Source organism: Hylobates moloch, unplaced genomic scaffold, assembly GCF_009828535.3.
Source record: "Hylobates moloch isolate HMO894 unplaced genomic scaffold, HMol_V3 SCAFFOLD_20, whole genome shotgun sequence".
Taxonomy (NCBI): domain Eukaryota; kingdom Metazoa; phylum Chordata; class Mammalia; order Primates; family Hylobatidae; genus Hylobates; species Hylobates moloch.
In genome coordinates, this window is record NW_026652295.1 from 19,062,578 (window position 1) to 19,090,311 (window position 27,734).

The 27,734-nt window shown below is 40.5% G+C and overlaps 1 long non-coding RNA gene across 1 annotated transcript; it reads right to left on the bottom strand.

Moving 5' to 3' along the window:
• Positions 1-1,179: 1,179 nt before the first annotated feature.
• LOC131382086 (uncharacterized) lies at positions 1,180-2,239 on the bottom strand. Its single transcript, XR_009211258.1, has 2 exons — positions 2,155-2,239; positions 1,180-1,391 (listed from the first exon to the last, which is right to left on the bottom strand). It is a non-coding gene; the product is annotated as an uncharacterized LOC131382086 (long non-coding RNA).
• Between the last annotated feature and the right edge of the window lie 25,495 nt (positions 2,240-27,734).

The following is a 27,734-nucleotide window of genomic DNA, read 5'->3' on the forward strand; positions in this document are numbered from 1 at the left end:
AAAGGGACGACCATAAAGGGACTGTAGGGGGAGATCTTTGCGGTGTTGAAATAGTTTGTATTTTGATTGTCGTAATGATTACAAGTCTTCACGGATAAGGTGACACAGAATCACAGGCACATTTTATCTCAATGTCCTAGCTTTATGATTGTGCTCTAGCTATGCGGAATGTAACCAACAGTGGAGGCAAAGTGGAGGCTCTATGAGACCTCTCTGTACTATCTTTGCGACTTCCTGTAAGTCTATATTCAAATAAAAAGTTAAAAAAATCGGTGCCCAGGCCACATCCCAAACCTTGTAAATTAAAATATCTAGGGGAGGAACCTAGCCAACTGCATTTTTTTAAATGCACGAGGTAATTTTAAAGTGTAGCTAGAGTTAGCAATCACCGGCAGCTGGTATTATTACCGAAACTCCAAGCAGGTGGAACACCTGTAAGTCTGGTGAAAGATGATAAGGAAGGAGAAAACTAAATACACAAATCTATGTTAGGTTTCTTGAGGGTTTTATTCTCCTTACGTCAAAACCTAGTATTAAGTGAATCCAAATAATGTGGATGGGATAATCAGTCATCCATTATGATACAGACCATTTTACACAAAAAAGGCCAGCCCCAACAGACTACTCTTTAGATTCTTAAGCATTTGGTATCGATAATTTTAAAATGCTAAAGAGCAATTACAATCACATTTAAATATGCAGCAATTTTAGAAAGTCAATGTTTCACCGAGTTTCTCATTTTAGATGAATAACAAAATGAGTTCAAATTTTTATTTTATTGTGTTGACTACCACCAGCAGCGACCCTTGGGAAATACGTGAAAACCAAGTATTCCTATTTTGACTACACATTCTAATGTATTGGTTATTTATATTAATGATCACCAACTATTATCTATTAGACTCCCTGGATTTAACTGTTTAGGAAGTGAGTTGTAGACATATAGAAGCCAAGGATTATTCTGAGCCAATAAACAGTGACTTGACCAACCGAATGCCTTGTGTGGTTATTAATCATTCTATATCACCATCATCATAAGACACTGCATCTACTCAGCTGGGCCAGGGGATTAAAGGTTTAGGAAAGAATCCCTCCTTGCCTTTAAAGGGTTTAAAGTCTGTTTGAGGATGGGTCCAAATACATAAAATGATGAATAACAAAGCGAAGAAAATGCTGAAATGTGGACTGACAGCAGAAAAGCGCCAAAGGGCTTGTTTTTACTGGAAGTATTTTTGCATAAGCTGGGAAGGGAGTTTGCAACTTCTGGACTCACAGATCAGACAGATGAGCAGCTTCAACAAAGCAGATTTATGCTATCCACCAGGAGGGTTTTGCTTAGTTGTCAGTTGTGGACTTTCTTCCAAAAATGCAGCTGTTTTGAAGCAAAAAATCTGGCACCAAAAAATAAATAAAGTGAAAATTTAGAATAAGAATTACCTCCCACCCAACTCTAATCAACAGCTATGTCTCCTTTTCCTCCACCTTCAAAATTTAAAGGTCTGGGGTGGAAACTGGAGGTGGGGGTGGGAATGAGCTATTTGCCTTGCCCCAAAGACCACCAATCTCCTCTGTCCTTCTCTCTCTCCAAATACGACCTTCACACACACTCTATCCTAATTTACACTGCTACAACTTTCCAGATTTGTTTTACGTTCTGGAAAGATTTATCCATTTGTAAGCGTTCTTGAAGTTGCTAACTGTCGCGAAGTTCGATTTGAAAGCAAAAAAGGAATGACCGCGTTTTAACAGACGAAGAGTGCAAATTCTTTAAAAAAAAGTTGTTTTGTGATTATGGGAGGTTATCAACAGCTACTCAGACATTCTTCTCTTAAACAGCTGAGGTTTATCATTTTCGCTATTACGACAATGAATTTTTTCCTCCTTTGCTTTATGCCTTTTGGCAGGAGCCTCGACTCTGCAGGTGTTAGCGCGGCAAGGGCCGAACCCAACCGCCAGAATGTCTGCCGAGCCTAGCATGGGATGCTGCCCAGCAAAACAGCGCCCAGGGAGAGGGCGACTGAGGAAGACAGCCTGCAACCGCACTTCAGAAGGGACTGGGACCAGAGCCCTAGAAAACTAGAGCGAGTGGATTCCCTGGCAGGGGGAACCCGCGGGAGCCTGGAAAAAAAAGGAGAGGGAGAGAAAGAAACTCACCCCGGTGCTCTGAAGCCCGGCGCAAGCAAGCGAGTGAGCGCGCAGGCTAGCTGGGCTGCTCCAGCTGGAAGTCATTGTGCGGGCTGGCGTCTGCGTTGTCAGGGCGACCGCCCGGCCGGCGCCAGCGGAAGGGGGAGGCGGGCTCCGTGAATGGGTGACGTCACGCAGCCGGCGCCAGGCAGTCTGGGCGGCCGAGCCAATGAATCAGCTGTCCGGGGGAGGGAGCGCGGCGCGCGGGAGGAGGGTGCAGGAATGCGCCCGGAGCCGCGCTGCCCAGGGGGGCGGGAGACGCCTCCGCCAGCCCAGTCGCCCAGCGGCGGCCGAAGGTCCCAGCGTCCCAGGCTCCGCCATTCCGGTGCCCCCCGCGCCCAGTCTGTGGCTTTGCCCGCGTCCCTCGCTTTCCGCCCGTTTCCCCCACGGGCGCCCGCTCTGCGGGGAGGCCCACGAGCTGGGGCGGTGTCAGACAGGATTTGTTTTCACTTATTGCGACTGTGGCACTTATTTAAAAGGAAACATAAAATAAAACTTGTGCTTGTAGGTAAAACAGATTTTGAAAGTGTTGATGAATTCACTGCCACCTTACTGTGCGCTCCGCATAGTGCTGGGTGTTGGGTATCAAAAACAATGAAAGGACCAGGGCTCGGAAGTTCCCACAATTGAACTGGGAAGAAAAAAGTGTAAGGAACTCATGATTCAGACTTACAGCAGACTGCTCTTCCAATATTCTATAGTGCAGGTGCCTTTAAGGTGCCTTTAATATTCTATAGGGTGCCTTTAAGGTTCTAGAAGGCAAATGGCTCTGAAGATTTCCAATTTTTCGGTGTTTTTGTGTTTTGCTTTTCCTCTGTCCTGCTTTGCTCTCCATTACAGTGCCCTGTAGGTGGTCAAATACTGGGTTAAGGTCATTTCAGTATCCCCAGCATTTGATGCTCTCCCGGACTCCTGGTAAGGACTGGACATTGTTGATGGGTAATCCACAATGCAAGAGCAAATAATGTTTAAGGCTGGAGTAAAAAGAGTACTTCTGAATTCCTAAACATTTTTTTTGGGTGCTTACTTGTTGGTTTTTGGTGGTTTTTCAAGAGTAGTGATGCATCGTTACCAAAACTGGAAAACCAAAGAGTGTGGCCCAGACTCACTCACACTATAGTAGATGTCCTTAAATCAGCCCTTCCTGCTGAAGTCTGGGCCTCCCTTTTTTAATCTGGAAGATGAGGAGATCTGGTGAGATATTCTAAGGCCTATGAAGTTCCTGCAGCCTATCATTGTATTTGTCAACCTTTCAAACAATTGACTTTATTCCTATCACGGTATGTGATATATGTGACATTCATTTAACACTTCAGGGTCCCTGCTAAATAATAGTAGGTACTTTCAGTTTTAACAAATTTTTTTGGAATAAAACTTAAGGGTCTGGACGAGTGGCTCACGCCTGAATCCCAGCACTGTGGGGCAGAAGTAGGAAGTTCGAGACCAGCCTGACCAACATGGCATGTCCAGAATTCATGGGTTCTTGGTCCAACTGACTTCAAGAATGAGGCCATGACCCCTCGCAGTGTTACAGTTCTTAAAGGCGGCATATCTATAGTTTGTTCCTTCTGATGTTCTGATGTGTTCGGAGTTTCTTTGTTCTGGTGGGTTCCTGGTCTCGTTGGCTCAGGAGTGAAGTTGCGGACCTTCATGGTGAGTGTTACAGCTCGTATGGCAGCGCATCTGCAGTTGTTCTTTCCTCCCGGTGGGTTTGTGGTTTCATTGGCTTCAAGAGTGAAGCTGCAGCTCTTCATGGTGAGTAGTTACAGCTTATAAAGGCAGTATGGACCCAAAAAGTGAGCAGCAGCAAGACTTATTACAAAGGACAAGAGAACAAAGCTTCCACACTGTGCAAAGAGACCTCAGGGGGTTGGCACTGCTGGCTCGGGCGGCCTGCTTTTATTCTCTTATCTGGCCCCACCCACATCCTGCTGATTGGTCCATTTTACAGAGAGCCGAGTGCTCTGTTTTGACAGGGCGCTGATTGGTACGTTTACAATCCCTGAGCTAGACACAAAGGTTCTCCACATCCCCACTATATTAGCTAGATACAGAGGGTCCACACAAAGGTTCTCCAAGTCCTCACCAGAGTAGCTGGATACAGAGTGTGGATTGGTGCATTCACAAACCCTGAGCTAGACACAGGGTGCTGATTGGTGTGTTTACAAACCTTGAGCTAGATACAGAGTGCTGATTGGTGTATTTACAATCCCTTAGCTAGACATAAAGGTTCTCCAAGTCCCCACCAGATTCAGGAGCCCAGCTGGCTTCATCCAGTGGATCCTGCACCGGGGCTGCAGGTGGAGCTGCCTACCAGTCTGGCACCGTGCGCCTGCAGTCCTCAGCCCTTGGGTGGTGGATGGGACTGGGCGCCATGGAGCAGGAGGCGGTGCTAGTCAGGGAGGCTCTGGCCGCACAGGAGCCCATGGAGGTAGAGGGAGTCTCAGGCATGGTCGGTTGCAGGTCCCGAGCCCTGCCCCGTGGGAAGGCAGCTAAGGCCTGGCAAGAAATTGAGCACAGCAGCTGCTGGCCCAGGTGCTAAGCCCCTCGCTGCCCGGGGCCGCTCCGAGTGCTGGGCTGCCGAGCCCACGCCCACCTGGAACTCGCGCTGGCCCGCAAGCACCGCGTGCAGCCCGGATTCCAGCCTGCGCCTCTCCCTCCACACCTCCCCGCAAGCTGAGGGAGCCAGCTCCGGCCTTGGCCTGCCCAGAAAGGGACTCCCACAGTGCAGTGGTGGGCTGAAGGGCTCCTCAAGTGGCCAAAGTGGGAGCCCAGGCAGAGGAGGCGCCGAGAGTGAGCGAGGGCTGTGAAGACTGCCAGCACGCTGTCACTTCTCAATGATGAAACCCCATCTCTACTAAAAAAAAAAAAAAAAAAAAAATTAGCTGGGTGTGGTGGTACACGCCTGTAGTCCCAGCTACTCAGGAGGCTGAGGCAGGAGAATTACTTGAAGGTGGCAGAGGTTGCAGTGAGCCGAGACGGTGCCACTTGCACTCCCACCTGGGCAACAGAGCAAGACTCCATCTCAAAAAAAAAAAAAAAAGAAGGGGGGGGGAGAGAGAGAAAAAGAAAGAAAAGGAAGGAAGGAAGAAAGAGAAACTGGAAAACAAAGCAAGTGCTAATAAACGGGTATAGGCCAGTTCATCTTGATGTGCATGAAGTCACCTGCCAATTGGTTGAAATGCAGAAGAGGCTTGGGATTCTACACCTTTAACAAGCCCCCAAGTGATGTTGATATTGCTAACGCTGAACTGCACTTTGAGTAAAGAGAATCTTGACCACAGAGTACCAAGGAAAGCATAAACTAAGAATATAATGGATATAAAGTGGTCTGGGTTCCTAAAAGCCTGTGGAGAAGGTGAGCTTGAGCCAGGTGATTGTGCATATGATTGGCTGAGGGAATGAAAAAGCAGAAGAAACAGCATAAATAACAATTGCATTGGAAGGAAAGGAGCAACACATAAGTTGAGGGGTGAAGAAGATTTTGTCTGACTTCAATTAGGAATATTTAGGGAAACTATAAAAATGGGATTGAAGATTTACTGGTGGGGTAAGACAACCTTAGAGGTTATGAATCCCAATTAATTTGGTGTAGTTGAAACTGAGCAGCAGTGCAATCTCATTAGATAATGGCAGAGCTCAGAATGGAAGCTGAATCTGAGAAATTTAGATTACAAATACCTTACACATAGAGTCTTTGATATAAGAAAAACCACTTGTCATTGTTGTGCAAGGTGAAAATATGAGGGAAGAACAAAAACAAGCGAAGAGACCCATAGGAAATATTAATCGTCCAAGCATGGAGTTTTGGGGAAGGTTTGGTCTAGGGAAGATGAGGAAATAGCAGGTGAAGAGGTGAATCAGAAAAATTTTGTGTTTGCATGAATTGTAATGGCTGCCACCAGCTGATTAAATCATCCATTTATGTAAGAATAGGAAAAAAACTTCCCTCCATCCCTCCCATGGTCTAGTGAAGCATTTTTCAACCCTGACCTCACATCGGCATTACTATTTTTTTTTTCAATAGGAATTCCTGAGCTCCACCCCACAGAAATTTAATCAGAATCTCTGGGAGTGGAGCCCTAGAATCAGTATTTTTAAAGGTTCCCTAGGTGATTATAATGTGCAGTGTTGAGAATCACTAATCTAATATACAGTCACCAGCTCATTTTGTAGGCTTCATTTCTGCCCCTGAACATTTCCCCCAGTGTTAACTATTATACTAGCACAAGATCTTTTTTTTTTTTTTTTTTTTTTGAGACGGAGTCTTGCTCTGTGTCCCAGGCTGGAGTGCAGTGGCGCAGTCTCGGCTCGCTGCAAGCTCCGCCTCCCGGGTTCACGCCATTCTCCTGCCTCAGCCTCTCCGAGTAGCTGGGACTACAGGCGCCCGCCACTACGCCCGGCTAATTTTTTGTATTTTTAGTAGAGACGGGGTTTCACCGTGGTCTCGATCTCCTGACCTCGTGATCCGCCCGCCTCGGCCTCCCAAAGTGCTGGGATTACAAGCGTGAGCCACCGTGCCCGGCCACTAGATCATTTTTAATACTGGGTGTGTTTTGTGGTGGATTTTGATGGTTTATAGCACATTCTCTAAGCTCAGTGTCTTCCATCCCTCATTAACTGTCATGGTTTAGTTGTGAACATATCCTGATATCTCTCATTGGCAAGAGAAGGAACAGTGATTTGGCCCATGACTGGATGGAAATGATAAACCTGGTTTATGAACCTATATGGTACCATAGTATGGCAGTGCAGTTATTTTACTTGATTTTATCTTTGCTTTAATAATCTACTTTAACAGCCTCTTTAGGATTAGAGCTGATGAATAAGCACTTAAAATAGCAACTTTGACCATTGGAACTTTTATTTTGCGTCTTCTCTAAAAAATAATCGTTCCTTGCTGGAAAAAAAATCTGAATGTGAGAAGAGTGTATAGTCTTTTCCTTGGTGACTAACTTAACTTTTAAAACTTCATTGATTCATTTATTCCTCTAAAATTAATTGAGTACGTCCTATGTGCCAGGTACTTTTTCAGATAGGAGGATGCCAAGAGAAGAGAAGCATTTTCTCTGTCTTCAAAGAGGAAAAGATGAGCATAGTGAATTTCGGGTGTTGTATTTATTCAGCTTGGACGTTTAAAAGATACTTGGCCTTCCCATACTATCTTGACATGCATTTTGTGAGTATTTTTAAAAATTCATTTATTTACTTTTAAAAAAAGAAAACTAATGAGTGTATGTGGTTCAAAAACCAAAGAAAATATTTTCTCTTTCATTCTTGTCCTATGTCTGCCTAATTCCCTCTCACACCTTACAGAAGCCACTATTAATTTCTTACCTATCCTTTGAGAGTTATTTTTTTGAACACACTAGCAGATATAAACATATTCTCATTTTCTCCCATTTTTACACTGTTCTGTATCTTTTTAAAATTTAAAAATATCGGGAGGATATCTTTCTATATGTGCACATTCTGTTTTCATTTTGTTATTCTTCCATAATATTCTATTGTCTCAAAGTACCACAGTGTGTTTCTCTTACAGCTATTGATGGTAATTTAGGTTGTTTCCAATCTTTTGTTATGAAATTACATAAACAACCTTGTGCAACATCTGTGTCATTTTGTCCATGTGCACTGGAAGTATTATCTGTAGGATAAATTTCTGCAAGCAAAACTATTGGGTCTTTTAAAGGGTGTATGTTAACATTCTTGATTGTTTCTTTAAGATAAATTCCTAGGCATGAAATTCCTGGGTTGACTCATATAAATACTTTAAAGGTTTTTGATATTCACTGAGAAATTGCTATCTAGAGAGTTCGTACTGATTCATTTTCTCACTTGCATGGTATAAAAGTACCCATTTCTCTGAAACCTTGCCGGTATTGGAAAATACCTTTTTAAAAATATATCTTTGTTTATTTCATGGGTAAAGAATTGCATATCTATTACCTTAGCATGCATTTCTATGAATAATGTAAAATTTGAACTTTATCGTATGTTTATTAGCCATTGCATGATTACAGGTTTGTCCATCTCTTTTGTCCAATCTTGAAGAATTTTAATTTTTATTACTAGTTTGTAATACATTAATACACTAATCATAATAATGATCTGTTTATTAAACCCTCGCCTTGTTCCAGGCACTGTGCTAAGCATTTTTAATTGGTCCTATGTATTGTAAATATTTTATCTGAGTTTGGTATGTGTCTTTAATACTTATTTAAACATTATTTCCTCTTAAAAACCTTGAGAAAGCTGTACAAATTATGTGATAAAATAAACTAATCTTTTATGTGTTTTTGTTTGCTCGCTTAACACGTAGGAAAGTCTATCCATTCTAAAATCAGCTTAGTGTTCACTGTGTTTTTTCTAGTTCCTGTAGGACTTTAAGTAATTTTTAAAACAAATTAATTACTATTTACAAATCGTTAGCTAACTACAATGTAACTATCTTTTTCTGTTTCAAGAAAATATTTTTATACTTTTTAAAGCAATTATTTTATTATTATATTTTATTTATTTATTTATTTATTTATTTGCGATGGAGTCTTGCTCTATCGCCCAGGCTGGAGTGCAGTGGCGTGATCTCAGCTCACTGCAACATATGCCTCCCGAGTTCAAGTGATACTCTGCCTCAGCCTCCCAAGTATCTAGGATTATAGGCACCTGCCACCATGCCCGGCTAATTTTTTTGTACTTTTAGTAGAGACGGGGGTTTCGCCATCTTGGGCAGGCTGGTCTTGAACTCCTGACCTTGTTTGTGATCCACCCGCTTCGGCCTCCCAAAGTGCTGGGATTACGGGTGTGAGCCACCTTGCCCGGCCGAAGCAATTATTTTTACACATATGACTCACTAAAAACATAGGGGCAGGCGAAGGACTAAAACTGCCCACAATCCCATCAACCTGAGACAATCTCTATTTAACATTTGGAGCAAATCTAGTTGATTTTCTATATGTAAATAAATATCCATATACTATGTATTTTTTACAGAAATGGCATTATATTATGCATATGTTTTGTTGCTTGCTTTTTCCCCCCCTTAGAGTGAATAACATCTTTTTATGTCAATAACTCCTCATCATTATCCATTGTATGGAAGAGAACTCTTTAATGAGATCAATTTCCCCTCCAGAAGCAGGAAACCTGGGCAGAAGCATTCCACGAGAAACCTCACCTGCCTGTTTGATGTTCATCGGTTCAGAATTTCCTAAGGCAGTTTAATCCCATTGTTTCTCAACTACTTTCCGTTTCTTTGAGGGCCTAACTGCCCGCAAGAAAAGGGGAATGCAGTGGTCAATCATTAACCTGCTCCAACGAGAGAAAACTCAGAAAGAAAACAAAAACTTTTTTTTTTTTTTTTGGCAAGACATGGTTCAAAATCTTATAGATTTTTTTCTGCAAATTGTTTTCAGTCCTCTTTCCCATACCCCACTGTCTTTGTCTCCCTAGCCTACATGCACACCTCCCTTCAGATAATTTTTAACTTAACGCTCTTTATTTCTTAACAAAAATAATGGCATGACTTGCTCTCCCAGAGCTCTGACCTTAGGTTTGTTCTAGCTGCAACACTAGTATAGACAATTCTATTAATTATGAATGTATTCATGTGTATAGAGGCAATGGTAAACCAGTGGTAATGTTACCTTATTCTGGAGACTTACACTTATAAATAAATAATGAGATGCTTCTGTGAAATGCCTTTAGCAAAGGCAGGCGAAAGCATTATTTCTCGAAAGACTGTACATTTGAAAGATTGAAAGCTGATACCAAAGGCTCTTCAATAAGATATAAACCACTTCTGTGGAAAAAAAGAAAATAACATGAAAGAAGTGAACTGGAAATTCTATAATGCTAAATTGGGGACCAAAATTTTCTAGATGGCAAGTGTAAAATCTAAGTGAACAGATCAGAGAAGCTAAAATAGATTCTTGGAGATGTAGGAAAACTGATCTCTGATCCTCCAAATATCTTTCTATGTTATACGTTTAAAATAAATCACTACACTTAAAAATCTGAGATGTTATTTATAATAAAATGCTTCATTCCCATCATATCCTGTAAAAGATCGTATTGAAAAGTTGTGTTAAGTAATTCCAATGAGAGATTGGTATGCATGATTGGTTATTATTAAACAGCATTTTTTTCTATCTTAACTAACTTATATTGGGCTTGTGTATTAAGCTAGATATTCAAGTCTAGATACTAATTAAAACAGCTTCATGAAGTATAGTGGCCACTGGCTTCCTGGGAACATTTTTTTCTGCGCTGAATATTCTAGTCAGTTTCTAGCAAATAGAAAATGCTTTGTGGTTGCCACTAGAGGGCAAATAGCCTCCTGGACTTCTCTTTGACCAAAGAGTATCTTGGTCCAAGCAGCCAGAGTTTTAAGGTCTCATATAAACTAGTCTTAAATCTTGCATTGCCAATTCTTAGTCAACTCACCGACTCAGCAAACTCAGAACATTTTAATTTGTTTTAACTCAAAATTTAAATATGTTCTTTTACCAGTCTATTTACATGGCCCAATCTGGGATGATAGATCTCTTCGCTGAGTGCACTAACTTCTGACCTTCTTATCCTACCCCTTTCCGATCTAGATATTAAACCCTACTGCTCGGCCAGCAAGGTGACCTAACTTCACAGCATTCAACAGCATTCTTAGACCTTAGGGTGACATCAAAGGCACTTCCCAGTCTGATTTGTTTCTGCTTAACTTTCCAATCTCTCCTCCTGCCATTCCCTCATAGTCCCATTACTCTGCACTAGTTCAGAGTTGCTGGCACTTTCTCAAATATATGATGTTATTTCATGCCCTCCTGTTTTTACTCAGGCTGTTACTTCTACTTGGGATGCTGGCACTGCCCACCACACACTGTTGAAGACTCAGTTCAGGTATTACCTGTAAGAAAGCCTTATACTCTTTGCTGATCCTCTTTTTCTTTCTCCTCTTTCTTTCCAGAGCAATAGATTTAGTTTTCCCTCCTCTATGCTCCTCTAGCATCTTTTACATACCTCAATAATAATACTAACTCTGCTCTTGTGATTATGTCTAGCAGAATATGAATATTCAATCTATTTTGAAATGTCAGCTCAATTGTTTTGTCTTTTCTTTGCTGCATTAGGAATTGTTAGGAGTTCTAGAAGAGGGATGGAATGAAAACAACAACTCCCTTCCTCTCCAGGAAGAAGACAGCTGAAGCCCACGATTGTGGTTTTTGAAGACTGAGCTCTCTGCCCTTGAGTAAGGAGGTCCAAGATTTCTGCTTGATAAAAATGTGGACTGCAATGCTAGTTAAAAGAAGCAATTAGGGCTTTTGGTATAGAGAAATATTTGGAAGCTGAAGAGACTGAGGTGGAATGGAAAAGATTTGGAGATGCCAAACATCACAACTCAGAGACAGGAAAGTGGTCTGAAAATATAGCAGCTGCCTGGAGGTGCCAGGTGAGTGGGCTTGGAGAAGAGCCACGATGAGGGCCACTGTTGGAGTCATACTGAAGAAACTCTTCACAGCCCTCCCCAGAGGACTATGCAGTTAAGCGGCAATTCTGCCTCATGTAGCCAAATAATCATGGAAGGTGATTCGCAGCCTGTGATCAAGTTATTTTTTATCCAAGCAAAAATAAATGATTCCTGAAAATTGTCAGAATAATCAAACACAAGGAGAGTCTGAGAAACTGTCACAGCCAAGAGGAATCTTAAGGTGACATGATGGCTAAAGGCAATGTGGTACTCTAAATGGGATCTTGGAAAAGAAAAAGAACATTGGGGGAAAACTACAGAAATCTGAATAAAGTAGAGACTTTAGTTAATAATAATGTATCGGTATTGGTTTGTTAATTATAATTATATATACCATACAAAGGTAAGATGTTAATAATATGAGAAACTGGGTGTGGAGTATATCCAATGTATCTGTCTTTCCAATGTCTTTGTAAATCTAAAATAGTTCTAAAAAATAAAGTTTATTTATAAAGAAGGAGAAGGAGGAAAACACAAACTAACCTGTGAGGATGTGTCCTTCAAAACCCTCAGGACACTGGAAGCACCCAGGGGACCTGAACTCATGAATTCCTTGGGTATAGGGATTGATTCATGCTGATATTCTCCATGGCCAGTGCACAGTATCTGGTTTTAACAAGTGGTCAATGCATAGTTACTGAATTAAAATTTATTTCCAGTAAGGAAGACGCAAGAGGCATTAAGAGAATGTTTTTCTTCTGATGATAAATAAAACTGCAAAATATATTTTGTGTACTTAAGTTGATTGAAAATTTTGTAGGGATATCCAGTTCAACAGAGTTCACCCTGACATTTGGAAAACACTGTGCTCTTAGTGCAGAAAGTAACACAAGACTCCATTCTTTAAGAATACTACGATTTTGCCAGACGTGGTGGCTCACACCTGTAATCCCAGCACTTTGGGAGGCTGAGGTGGGTGGATCACGAGGTCAGGAGATCGAGACCATTCTGGGCTAACACAGTGAAACCCCATCTCTGCTAAAAATACAAAAATTAGCTGGGAGTGGTGGCACGTTCCTGTAATCTCAGCTACTCAGGAGGCTGAGGCAGGAGAATCGCTTGAAAACCCAGGAGCTGGAGGTCACAGTGAGCCGAGATCGCGCCAGTACACTCCAGCCTGGGCAACAAAGCGAGACTCCATCTCAAAAAAAATAATAATAAAAAAAAGAATACTGCTATCTTTTCTGATGTTCTGATGTTAACCTGGAGGAAAACCATCCTTATAAAAATAAGATATTAAAATCAGAAAAGAAAATACACAAATAGAGATCAGGTACATAATGTCTAATAGTTTTAAGTAAAGAATAAAGGTTCAGTTTCTTTTCATATAAAAGGAAGCAAACATATTAAAATTCTCATAAGTACTAATATTTGAAGTACATAGACTGAAAATTGAAAGTGCTCATATGTTTTTGATATGAAATTGTTCTCTGATGTTTTTTAGTCTAGTAAAAGTCCCTTGACAAATGATACTTATTAAATAGTATTTTATCCATGAAGGGTTACTTCAAAACAATTTGTAATATAGACATTGTATTTTTAAAGTTTGTCTATTTCATGATATTTGTCTTTCAGTATGGTAAGGTATAGTAGAAACTTTATACTTAAAAGAAGAAGACGTTGCAGAAAGGAAAGATGGCCAAAAAATAAAGGCTCAGATCATGAATTTGAAAGCTTTCATCTGTCCAGATTCTCCACATTGACTGAATCAGTTGGGGGTCTTGCTGATGACTCAGGACTCTGCTAAACTGTCTTGCTTATCACAAGGGTGACTATCAGCCACACAAATATAAAGCTGTAACCCTCTCTCCTTGGCAAGGAAGTAGAAACCAAATAGATTTTTAGCTTGAACAGACAACCCAAACTGATAGTTTATTCTTGAAACATTGAGAAAGATTTAAAAGGTCATTTTTTGGTACTCTCAGAATAAATCAGTGATGTTTTAAAAGGTACTCATGTCCAGATGATGGTAATTACATGAGATAGATGTGGTGTTTCTCTCTCAAAATAAAATAAATGAGAGGAATGAAGAAAAGGGGAGAGAACAAAGAAATGCATATGATTGAAAGCAACAGGGTAGTAAGAGGTCTGGGTGGTACAGAGAGGAAAGAAAACTGAGTAGATACCCTCTCTTCCTGCCAATAACTCTATGAGTTGACTGTCTAACCTACTTTAAGGCCTACTACGCTTGTAAGTTTATGTGCCTTTTTTTTTTTGAGATGGAGTCTCGCTCTGTCACCCAGGCTAGAGCGCAGTGGCACCATCTTGGCTCGCTGCAAGCTCCGCCTGCCGGGTTCACGCCATTCTCCTGGCTCAGCCTCCCGAGTAGCTGGGACTACAGGCGCCTGCTACCACGCCCAGCTAATTTTTTGTATTTTTAGTAGAGACGGGGTTTCACCATGTTAGCCAGGATGGTCTCGATCTCCTGACCTGGTGATCCACCCGCCTCAGCCTCCCAAAGTGCTGGGATTACAGGCGTGAGCCACCGCGCCAGCCGTTTGTTTGGGTGCCTTTTCTAACTTTCTTAACAACTTCAACAAATCAGTTATTATGCACATATTTTAGAAATGAGGATGCTGGAGGGTCAGATTGTTTAGTAACTGATTCAAGGTCACCTACCTAGTAGGAAGCAAAACCAGGGGTCAAATGTAGATCTATTTGATTCCATCAACCGTGGAACCTTCTACACTACCTCTCAGAATTTCCCTGTCAAAACTTTTCTGGAATGATTTTGGATTAAAAATTTTGATTGGTTAATTCATAGTAATAAGAGCTACCACAAACCCAATTCATTGTTGAAACTAATTGAACCTTATAAATTATTTCAACTTTTTTTGTATCTCTAATCTTTGCTATCTTTTGCGATCCATAAAAAAAGATTTTCTTATTTATGCCAAATTCTTTATGCTATACTATGATACAAACCAAGTCAATCTGCAATTTATTGCACTGGTCCTATTATGCTACATCCGCATGCAGAATGTTGAGAGCAATGCTCAAAAATCTGATTTTCTGTATATGTTATTTGTGACCCATATAGTATTTTAATTCTGAACATTTCTTTTGGTTAATTATTATTGCTTCCAATTCTCTGTGGAAAGTTTGCATCTTGACTCTTAATTTCTTAAAATATTAGTGGTGGCCATTTTACAGTCTGTATCTGAAAACACCATTATCTGGATTGCACTGTAGGTCTGTTTCTGGTGCCTGTTTTTCTTTTGTTTTTGGTCACATCCTGTCTCCTTGTTTGCCTGTTTTTTTTCTTTTCTTTTCTTTTCTTTTTTGAGATGGAGTCTCGCTCTGTCGCCCAGGCTGGAGTGCAGTGGCGCCATCTCTGGCTCACTGCAACCTCTGCCTCCTGGGTTCAAGTGATTCTCCTGTCTCAACCTCCTAAGTAGCTGGGATTATATGCGTGCACCACCATGCCTGGCTAATTTTTGTATTTTTAGCAGAGACAGGGTTTCACCACGTTGGCCAGGCTGGTCTCAAACTCCTGACCTCAGGTGATCCGCCCACCTCGGCTCCCAAAGTGCTGGGATTACAGGTGGGAACCACCATGCCCAGCCTGGCTGTTTGTTTTCTATTGCCAGATATTGCATGTGGAAATTGTCACAAGACTCTGTATGATGCTTTGTTCCTCTAGAGAAAATGTACACATGCTTTTGGCAAGCAGCTAGGTTAGACGCACTAGTAACCTCAAAACCCTTTAATCCAATCAGCAATTGGAGATCATCTGAGGTTGAGTTTCAGTTCCTGTTAGATTTGATATAGTTCCAGTTCAGTATTATCCTTAGGTATAACTCCTCTGGATCCAAATTGCCTGCCTGAGATATTTACCACGATCCCTACTCTTTAACAAACACTGATCTCCCATTTTTGGTCCCCCAGCTCTATGAGTCTGTCCAGCCCTCTGTTTTCAGCCTTTAAGCCACGGCTTTCAAAATCAGCAATCACCTTTAAGAGAAAAGTGAACCCAAATACCAGGTTTACCTCCATGGACTTTCATCTTCTCCCTGCTCTTGACTCCATAATTCTTCACTGTTTTGTTGGCTCTGCAAAAATTTCAGATTTTAATATTTTTTAACATTTAGTTCAGTTTCTCTAGCTGTTAGAGGAAAGGTTGATCCAAAACAACCTAGGCCATCATTGCTGGAAGAGGATTTACCTATACAATATCAATTATTTTTACTTACTGTCAATAAAGACATATAGTTTCAACTTAAATTGAGACACTTGGTTTCTCATAAAAAATCAGGAGCTATGGCAAACTGATCCCAAGTTTCTGCGTATCAGCCATCTGTTGAATCAGAGTAAGGGCTGCCACTTAAGAGATGGGTCAGGCAGCATCCAGTTCACAAGCATCATTTGTTCCAACATCTTAGTTTCTTATACTGGAAACTTGACAAGTGGCAGAATGCCTAAAACTAAGACGTAAGAAACATCTAAACACCTAAAACTAAGATGTAAGATGTTTCTTACATCTTAGTTTCTTACACTTTTATTTATTTCTGCCACTTGTCTGGCCCTTTTAGGCATTTGCTTTTGTGACCTCTGGTTCCAGTGAGTAATTACAAACTAGGCAACAGGGATCCAAATAAAATATCCCAAGCTCTTTTCCCACAATAGTATTTAGCATGCAGCAGCAACACAGGTTCTGCTTAGTCCCATTGATAAACCCTCAGAACGAAATAAATGTTTGTTCATATACTTCTGTGCATTTACTTGAAGTAAATCTCACATTGTTTTTATAGTATATTCTACACCAAGTTTGCAATCATAGACATTTCTCTTTTTTAACCCACGAACTTGGATTATCTACAACATGACCAAGCAATTCTAATCTATATCAATTATTTAAAGACTTACAATTTCTTCTTTAATTGAATCTCATCCTTGTTTCCTCAACTGAACTAGTAAAGTATTGTGCATGGAATTTTGCAAAAATTAATTTGAATAATAGTGATTGTTAAGGTTTCAGGGGAAAGGTTAACTGTCTCATACATTCTATCCATGATTGGCAAATATTCATTCCATTTCTCACTCATCAAATATTTGAGCAGACGCCCTGTACCAGGCAGGCAGTGTCCTGAATGCTGAAGATGCCAAGATGAATAAGACACAAGCCCTGACCTAGAGAAGCTCACTGTGGTAGGGAGACAGACATGAAAAACAGTCCTTACAACACTCTGTGATAAATATTATAATCGCGTTATGAACCAAGAGCTATGGGAGTAAATGACTAGGTATGTCTGAGGAGTGAAGAAAAAAAAAAGCTTCTCAGAGCAAATGGCATTTCAACCTGCTCTTAAAAGGATAATCTAAATGCTGGTCCAGTAAAGAAGAGGAAGGGGTTTTTTTGTCTTCTTACCTGAACCGTGCTACCCCAAAAGCTCCAGCTAGTAACCCTGCCTCACATTTTTAACTCTAGCAATCCATTATCTATACGGATCTTTTTTTTTTTTTTTTGAGACGGAGTTCCGCTCTTGTTGCCCAAGCTGGAGTGCAGTGGCGCCATCTCGGCTCACTGCAACCTCCGCCTCCCCGGTTCAAGCAATTCAACTGCCTTAGCCTCCCAAATAGCTGGGATTACAGGCGCCCACTACTATGCCCAGCTAATTTTTTGTATTTTTAGTAGAGACGGGGTTTCACCATGTTGGCCAGGATGGTCTTGAACTCCTGACCTCAGGTGATCCGCTCGCCTTGACCTTCCAAAGTGCTGGGATTACAGGCATGAGCCACCGCGCCCAGCCTATACTGATCTTTCCAAATCACAAATATTATCACTGATTTCCCATCCTTTTCACAATGAATTCAGACCCCTTGGCTGGCATCCAAGGCCTTTGTCATTCTAAGCCCCCATTCAACATCCAGCTCCAGTTCCTGCCATGCCTCCCAGGCAGGGAATGTGCTGCAGGTGGAATGGAACTTAAAAGACCATGGTACCGCATGTCTCCATGTCTTTTGCATGAGTTTCCTCTGCCTCATGTATGTTGTCTAAGCCTCTTTCCATAGCACTTTATGAATGCCTGTATTAGCACCTATCCACTATATAGTAAAACCTAGTTATCTGAGTTCATCCAAAAGACCACTGGGTCCATATAACTTGGCCCATTACTTAACACACAGCTGTTTCTCAATGTATATTTGGGGTCAATGAATGAATTAAAGAAACACTGCAATAATTAATGTAGCTAAATTCAAGGGTAAAGGGAGAACCTGGAATGAGATGAGATGCATAAGATACCACTATGTATAAAGATAACTGTATCCCAGGTTACATGCATACTTTTATTAAGATGCTGCTGCTAAATCTCTCAGAAATATTGTTCTTCACTCATGTCCAAGAGTGTATCATAGTCAACAGATTTTTCAGTATCATTTGGTTTTAAAAAATATCCTTCTTGGACCATAATAATAAAGGAAAATTTCAGATACCCTGACAGTGGCATCAGAAACACATACACACATACATACATATGTATGTATGTGTGTATATATTACTTAAAGTAAAACATAAGTATAGCTACATCTTTGAAGTCAGGATTTTTCTAAGGCTTTTGTCTGTGCTATTTCTGTTTATTCTTCCTGATTGCAGATCTCAGTTGTTATCTGTTGGGTCTGAGATCTTCATAGGTCTAACTCAGGTCCTAATTTTCCTCCAAAGTTGGAGTTCTAAATGTAATTTGGTACCCAGATCGTACTCTGGAATGGAAAAAGTACATTAGTGGAAAAACTGGTGAAATTCAAATGAAGTTTATAGCTTAGTTGATAGTAATATAACTAAGTTCTTGATAATCACAAATGTGACACAGTTATGGAAGATAGAAGCATCTGGGAAAACTGGATAAAGAGTGTATAGGAACAATCTGGATCTATCTTTGCAACTTTTCTGTACACCTAAAATTATTCCAAATAAAAATTTTATTTAAAAAAAATTGAAGAACGTTAAGAATTATATTCAGAGCATTATATCACCTACAGAGAAATCAAATTCACTCGAAGACTGACCCCATGATGTATTATTACAACCTGAAATATCTTAGGCGCCTCATACTGCAGGGAATCAATGACTTCCTTTACAAACCTTCTGTGCTATTCTTTGCCTTCCAGACTTTCTGGATTTTAGATTTGTATGTATATTCTAGGGAAAATTCACATGTATCTTGTTTGTTATGCGTATTGTCTTCACCTAGAACTGATATTCCCAGGGTCCCTCATTAAGCTAGAAAAGTCACTGGGAAGTAATCTGTATTCTTTGAATAACAATACTAAACAAGAACAGCTAAATATAAAAAATAAAAAACATTTACCATAGAAATTCTTTGGTGGTATATTTCTTTTTCATTTTTAATATCAGTAACAGTAATTCATGTTTGCTGTGGAACTTTTAGGAAGTAAAGACAAAACATGTATTTTGTTTTTATTGTTATAAATTAATATTTAATTGTTCTAAGGAAAAAGAACACTCAGTGTACTGTAATTACATGTTAAGATGACTGTGGAAACAGAATGAAATGCTAGATTTTGTTATGATAAGCAGACCTTTCTAAGTAGTATCACATAAACAGTACATAGCTTAATAAAGCAAAAAGCATCTTCTGCTGGGTTACTCCCATGGCTTGCGCCTTATAAATACAATCTGCATAAATGAGAACAAAAACTTGTAAGAATCCAGTGACTTGAAATATCAGATAATTGGCTGGGCACGGTGGCTCACGCCTGTAATCCCAGCACTTTGGGAGGCCAAGGCGGGCAGATCACCTGAGGTCAGGAGTTCAAGACCAGCCTGGCCAACATGGGGAAAACCCATCTCTACTAAAAATATGAAAATCAGCCAGGTGTGGTGGCGCACGTCTGTAATCCCAGCTACTTGGGAGGCTGAGGCAGGAGAATCGCTTGAACCCGCAAGGCAGAGGTTGCAATGAGCTGAGATCACACCACTGTACTCCAGCCGGGGTGACAGAGTGAGACTCTGTCTCAAAACAAACAAACAAGGAAATATCAGATAATTAGCCAAGCTAGCTGCCTAATCCCCTCTGTGGAACATCTCAGCTTAATAATAAAGTTATTAAATGAACCGTTGTTCTCTAAGACTGCTGGCTACTAACGGGGCCTCTTCTTAATGCTACCAAGAAGAGTATTCTCTCTCTGAGAATATGCAAAAATATCATTTTAATATATGAGATTCTGAAATCCACTAGCAAATGTATCAAATAAAGAAAGAACTAACCTAAGTGGGAATAATTTTGTTTGACCCCCCACAAAGCGACTGGGCAAATGAGACCAAATCCATAATCAGAGTTTCCAAGCGGCTGGCAGTACTGTTTCCTGACCAAAGTTAGAGAAGTGCAAAAAATACAGGTGACCTCACGGCCGCCTGACAAACCCCTGAATGTTCTCTGGGGTAGTCAGAGATGAAAGGAGGGTAGAAGATAAGAGAAGTTTTAAATTACAGATCTCAGAGTCAATGTGTGCTAGCTGAAGGAGGAGGCTCGGAGGGCGATGCACACACTACAAAGAGCCTTGTGAAGTGGGGCGTGGAGTGTGTCCCCAAATCAGCGGACATTCTATTAGAGTGCATTCATTCATTTCGTCTATCCTATTTACAAGGAAACCCAGGAATACTTTTAAATGACAAGTAAGAAAAAGAGAAAAAAATACATACTTTTTTGACTTAGAGACTTTGGAAAAGATTCTTCTACAATGCATTCTTCCACTTGGAAAGTAGGCACTTTGGGTGGCTGCATCAGCAGTATGAAAACACAGAAAAGCATTTTTTCTTGGAAGAAATTACTAGATGGTATCCTAGCAGACTGAATTTAGAAACAGGTGATAATATTTTTACACAAATTGATATGCTCCTATCTACATTCTGAATATAGCAAATTTAAAAGTCGTCTTTCTTTCCTGTGCTTGCTGTCCCAACGCACAAGATCATGTAGATAAGGCATCTCCCATTTTTTTTTTTTTTTTTTTTTGAGGCGGAGTCTCGCTCTGCCGCCCAGGCTGGAGTGCAGTGGCGCGATCTCGGCTCACTGCAAGCTCCGCCTCCCGGGTTCACGCCATTCTCCTGCCTCAGCCTCTCCGAGTAGCTGTGACTACAGGCGCCCGCCACCACGCCCGGCTAATTTTTTGTATTTTTTAGTAGAGACGGGGTTTCACCGTGGTCTCAATCTCCTGACCTCGTGATCCGCCCGCCTCGGCCTCCCAAAGTGCTGGGATTACAAGCGTGAGCCACCGCGCCCGGCCGGCATCTCCCATTTTAATGGGCTCTTCCCTTGCTTGTGAGGTTTCTTCCAGGCTGTGTCATGTTAACAGCATTTGACCTGGCTGAGGAACTCCCTGCTTCTTGAAACCATTTCTTTCCTTCTCCTTCTCTTTCTCGCTGGCCACTCTTCTCACACTGATTTTCTGCTTCCTCTTCTCTGCAACCTCGGAACGTTGAAGGGATGCAGAACTCGGTTCTGGGACCCCCTCTCTAGCTACTCTCTCTCCCTAGAAGACATTCTCCAGTCTTACTATTTCATATTCTGTTCACGTAGAGATAATCACTCCCAATGCATATCTCCAGCCAAAATGTCTCCCGTGAACGCTAGATTTAGATGTCCAATTACCTACTCAACATTGCCATGCTAATGCTTAGTAGGCATCTCAAATTAATATTTGCAGAATTAAACTCTTCTTCCCCCAACCCTGCTCCTCACACAGGATTCCCTGTCAATATCAATGTCAACCCTGTCCTTCCAGATGTTGAGACCAAATGCTACAGAATCGTTTCTGACTCTTCTCTATGACCCACATTCGCTTCATAGGCAAATCCCACTGGCCATGCCTTCCAAATACATTCAGTTACTTCTCAACGCCTCTGCAGAATCACCCTGGTCAAAGCCTGGATAATTACAGTAGCCTCCTCCTTCCTTCTGTTCTTTTGTTCCACAGAATGGTCTCAACACAGCAGCCAGAGGCTCTTCCCCTGTGTCTCTCAATATCTTACTGACCATTGCTTAAAAACTTGCTTGAGGGAATGGCTGTCATTCCCGTGGAAGACAAATCATAATAGCCTGCAACTTAAATTTGTTTGAAAAGAAGATTTCATATGAACATGTTAATTAATTAATTGGAAGCATATAATACTCGAGTTGAGCAGAAAGTTACAAATTAATCAGTTCTTCTTTTTTTTTTTTTTTTTTTGAGACGGAGTTTTGCTCTGTCGCCCAGGCCTGGAGTACAACGATACGATCTCGGCATACTGCAACCTCCACCTCCCAAGTTCAAGCGATTCTTCTGCCTCAGCCTCCTGAGTAGCTGGGATTATAGGCGCGTGCCACCATGCCTGGGTAATTTTTGTATTTTTAGTAGAGACGAGGTTTCGACATGTTGGCCAGGATGGTCTTGAACTCCTGACTTCAGGCGATCCGCCTGCCTGGGCCTCCCAAAGTGCTGAGATTACAGGTGTGAGCCATTACACCCAGCCCTCAAATCAATCAGTTTTATGCGCTCATTGCATTGAGGACAAAGTTGAAGCAGAGAAGATTAAATGAGCCTCACTCAGTCCATGGTAGAGCTAGCACCACGGTCAGATTAGGTCTCAGGTCTCATTACTTCTCAGAGCGGGGATCCATGAGGTTTTATTTATTTATTTATTTATTTTTCCCCCAGAATATTTTGCAGAGGATTAATCACATTTTCCCCAGATCAACTGATTTTTTTCTTCAGATAATGCACTAATTACAGAAGTTACATAGTTCAGTTTCATAAAAAGATATGTTGTATGTAACTTCGGTTTAAAATTAAGTACCAGAGTTAATAATATGTTTCTCATGATTTATAATTCTGTTGAATTTTGAGATCTTTTAGGGAGTGAGCTCATATTGTTCTCACCAAACTCAGTGAAGAGTTTTCATTGTCAGAAGAAGGGCTCCACCCTCGCCTTTGCTGGCTCTGATCAACATCAATGCCAAAGCGGCTGTGGTGGTTACACTGCATTGGGAGTACTCCAAAGCGAAACTTGGCTGGGTAAACTCTACTCCTCCTTTCTCTCCTAAGAGGCTATATTTGGAGAACCAGTTTGCCCTGCTCATCTTGGGGTTTTTGTATTTATTTTTTGACAAATTCTTCCCCAACCATGCCTGGCTTGATATTAAGCTTGAAAATATAGCATGCACATGAATACTAGTATTTAAATGATTAGTGGTTAGACTTCTAAGACTAAGTATACTGTATATGCATACCTATCTATATAGATATTGGTTGGCCTCCCAGGCTCAGGTAATTCTCCCACTGCAACCTCCCAAGTAGCTGGGACTATATAGGCGTGCCAACATGGCCGGCTAAATTTTGTATATTTTGTAGAGACAGGGTTTTGCCATGTTACCCAAGCTGGTTTCAAACTCCTGGGCTTAAGCAATCAGCCCACCTTGGCCTCCCAAAGTGCTGGGATTACAGGTGTGAGTCACCAAACCCAGCTTTTAAAGTTCTTCTCCTACCTTTACTGATGGCAACTGCTAACTAATTTTAGTCTTTCATTTTGAGATAACATCTTTCAGAATTGTTGTGAAGTTAAAGGTTACATCCATATGTAGAACCATTTCATAGTGCTTAATACATAGTCAATAAATAACAAATAATGCATATACTTCTCTAAATTGTAAACTTTAAGTAACACAGTTATAGGAAAATTGGCTATTTATTTTCCCGCTTTAATTAGAAGATTGAATTTGCCAATGCTCTGTTGCATATGAGGTAAGTTGTTGCAAATTCTTTTTAAAACTATACAGACTCTACTTTCTAGTGTCCATAAAAAAGCAAGTCAGTAAAAATGTGGAAGATAACAAGAATTCATCTGTATGATAAAACTATAGAGTAATGGGTCTATTTTTCTTTGATGATTTATAGAAATAAAAATTGACTATTTAGAACCATACTTTGTGTTTTAAGATCACAGCTACTAAATATCCCCCAAGTTGCAGATGAGACTATTGTGTTAGATGGTAAACAAGGCATGCACATAGCAAACTGGTTGCCTTAAAATAAGTGCTAAATCTTTTGCAAAATAAAATATTAGTGTTATTGATATAGGCCAAGTACCTTCATCACCAAGATGCCTCTTTATCTCTTGGCTGCCTCTACTAAAGTAGTATTAGGTATTCAAAAGTGAAGTCCAGTGAAGCATTTTACTAAATCTATAATTGTAAAGCTAATTGGATGTTGCATGTTAAGAAGAAATAGCCAGCACAGTAATGTAAGAAGGCTGTGGAATCAGAATTATACGTTTGTAAGAGACCTAGATAATTTCCAGTTCAATCACCTAGCCAGATCATAATATTTTACTTTAAATATCTGAATGTAGGGGAAGTTCCATGTATTTAGTAAATAGATCACGTTCCAGTAACTGTAATTAACATAGCTCATTGGTTCAAAATACAATCTCTAATATTTTTGCCTCCTTGTATTTGCTTTCCTAAATGTCAGACCTGGATCCCTGACCACATCCCTTGTATTTTCTTGTCTATGTTATATCTGAAAAGTTTGGGCATTTGCTTAGTTAGTGCCTAGATGCTTCTGAATTGCTGATCCATTCTACTTTCTCTCCACCCACCACCAACTATAAAATACCCTTTATTCAGCATGTTTTACAATCATTGGTAAAATCATAAAAATTAAACGGGCCCAAAGAGAAGTCATATTGTTCTAGATGTGCGATTTTTATTCATGACACAGGAAGGAGAATAGCAGGGAGATTCTGAGCCAGTTCCCCTTCTCTGCCATGTACCATCCCATTGGCAAGTTGAAAAATGGTCTTTGGAGCTGGCTACCACACTAGCTTCACCTGTTTACTCACCCCTAATATCTAGGATTGTCTCCAAAATTAGTGACAAAAACAGTAGAAATAGAACACTATGGTCATTACAGCTTTCTACTTTTCGAAACAATTCTAAGTTTGCTCAAGACATAGGACAGATAACACTTATTTTTAGGCTACTCAAGTCAGAAGGAAGGAGGAGGCCCCTTTATAACACCTGCCATAAATATTGTAGAACCAGCATTTTAAGAAAATGAGAGCCAATCTTCTTCAGCTCACCAGATACAAAGATGCTCCAGGAGCCTGATGCCTAGGCAAACACGCCACTGCAGGATACTATCACTGCTTCATGTCCTTTCAGAAATTAAATAATAGATTTCTGATTGCCTGGATTATAAAACTGCTGTTTCATCAACAAGTTAAAACATTAATCATATTCCAATTGGAAACATGAGAAATCATTTTTATTCTAAGAATATTTTTACTCCGAGACAAATTTTGCCAAAATAAACAACATGTATTGGTGAGATTATAGCCATTTTAAAACTCATATTGTTGAATAGAACAGTTATACTTACTTAAATTAGATAACTCTGTGTTTGGCCATTCCAAAAACTAAATGAGCATCTGAATCTCTAAAAAGAAACTTCTTTTTATCAAAAAAGAAATTTTTTGATAAAAATTGCTTTTCTATTTACTTAGGCCTCATTTACATTTTTACCAATAGGACAGAGGGTTTATCTTTTGCCATGAGATTACAGTTTAGCAGTTACCATGATTTCTTTTTTTTTTTTTTTGAGATGGAGTCTTGCTCTGTCACCCAGGCTGGAGTGCAGTGGCGCAATCTCCGCTCACTGCAAGCTCCGCCTCCCGGGTTCACGCCATTCTCCTGCCTCAGCCTCTCCGAGTAGCTGGGACTACAGGCGCCCGCCACCACGCCCGGCTAATTTTTTTGTATTTTTAGTAGAGACGGGGTTTCACCGTGGTCTCGATCTCCTGACCTCGGGATCCGCCCGCCTCGGCCTCCCAAAGTGCTGGGATTACAAGCGTGAGCCACCGCGCCCGGCCGCAGTTACCACGATTTCTAAAGAAAACTGGTCCAACCTAGGGGAATAAAAAGATTTGGGTCAATAAGGGTAAATATAGTGAGTAGCTGGTGTGCAGGAAAGATATAAACTCTATTGCCAAATTGTTTGTAGCCGCATTTATGTTCTGGTTGTAGGAGATGATTGAGCAAGAAAATAAAGAGTTGAAAGGAAAGAATAGGAAGTTGAGCCTAGCGAAGAACGCTGAGTAGAGAGAGAACCAACAAGGGCAGTGGAAGTCCTAACATGATCCAACTCATCGTAAATGTCACGGTTCCTGTTCTTGCTCTTTCAGAACCCCCACACGCTCTTCTTTCTACCCCTATAGCCTCTCCTTCCCACTACTTTCCTCACCTGAGAAAATCTCTAGCAAATTTATAATTTAAAGTTTTAGTTGCTCTCCTAAAGCCTTTTGCTAAGTGTACCAGAACCTTCCTGGGACATCACCTATCTAATGGATACACCACCACTCTGCTCCAGCCCTTTTGCTTCCCATGTCAACAGGCCAGCCGCTCTCTGAACATAAGCAAAATCTGCAGGTCATCTCTAAACAACTGTATATTGGGATGTCATCCTAGTAGATTGTGCCAACCCACCTGGACAGCCTCGTTATATGAATAATTCTCTTTACTGACCTGTAAAAACATAAGGAAGAAATGGCCTTGCCTCTAAGATGCTTTGCTTTAATCGAAGATCTGAAACACATAATCCTGACATGGCTTGAAAAGAATTGTATAGTATTATGTCAACAAATGCACATTGTCCTGCAACATTGAGATAAAATACTCGGGAGGCTGAGGCAGGAGAATGGCGTGAACCCGGAAAGCGGAGCTGGCAGTGAGCCGCCGAGATTGCGCCACTGCACTCCAGCCTGGGCGACAGAGCGAGACTCCGTTTCAAAAGAAAGAAAGAAAGAAAGAAACAAAGTTGAGTGTTTAAACTGAAGCAGAGCAAAGAACAAGGGAGAACCTTGCAGTTTCACTCCTCCAAGCTTCTGCACATGCTGTTTTCACCACCATGGAACATCTTCTGCTGATGAAGTCCTCTTTCAAAATCAAGTTCCAGTAACCCTTCCTCCATCAAATTTCCTTTGACTCAGGCTTTGGTTTTTGTCCCCACTGTGCCCTCTCCATGCCATATTGTTGAACAGAACACACTGTATTGCATCAACTGATTTTTAATTTGTTTAAGCCGTTTTCTAAGTAACAAGTTCCATGAGGGTAAAGGACTTATTTTTCTTGAACACAGTCTTGTCATATAGTAAATGTACCATACATGTTTGTGTAGGATTGGCTTGAATTGACTTTAATTGAACCAAAACCATTTTGGAGAAGATTGGTTAGCAGAGAGCCTGAAAAGTGGGGCTGAATAGATAGGTTTGCTAGAATTCATAATATAGAGGTTTTAAGCATATACCTCATTGGTATAGGAGGATGGTTCTTCTAGAAGCTGGATAAAAAAATGCGTTACCATTTTTCAACCGTGTTCTCCAGAGTTGGGAGCTGGCAGTTCTGGAAAGGCTGTTAATGGACAATGTTGGAAGGTGCCAAAAATGATCCATTTAACAATCTGCCAAAGGGTACATTTATTTTATTTATTACAGTTTGTAGATTCCTGATAAAGACTGAACAGTGGGTTGAAGATTGGTGTTGAAAATATATTCAACAAGTTACTTTCATATGATACAATTTCAATCCTATGCCACAAGCCTTGATGACAATATATGTTGCATTTTTTGCAATGTTGTCATAGTAATTGTCTTATTTTGCCTGATAGCATATATTTTGCTTATTTTTAGAACATAATATAAACAGATTGATATTTTAGTGTTGACCTAATGAACAAAATATTTTTAAAATGGTAAGTATGGTTTTATCACACCAAGTATTATCTACAGCTTGACCAAACTTTTAGATTTTTCCATTGAACAGTTATATTTGAAAATATATTTCATTAAGGCTTTTAGTCTTTTAAGATTATACTTTTGATTTAATTCTATTCAAGGGAAAATAGTTATACCTGTAATCCCCTGCAAAGAGATGATTTTGTTTAAACTGGAGGCTTTTAATATAGAATTGCCAATGTTGATGAAGTTCAAAGTTAACCCAGTTCTTTTTCCTTTAATTGTGATTTTTAACAT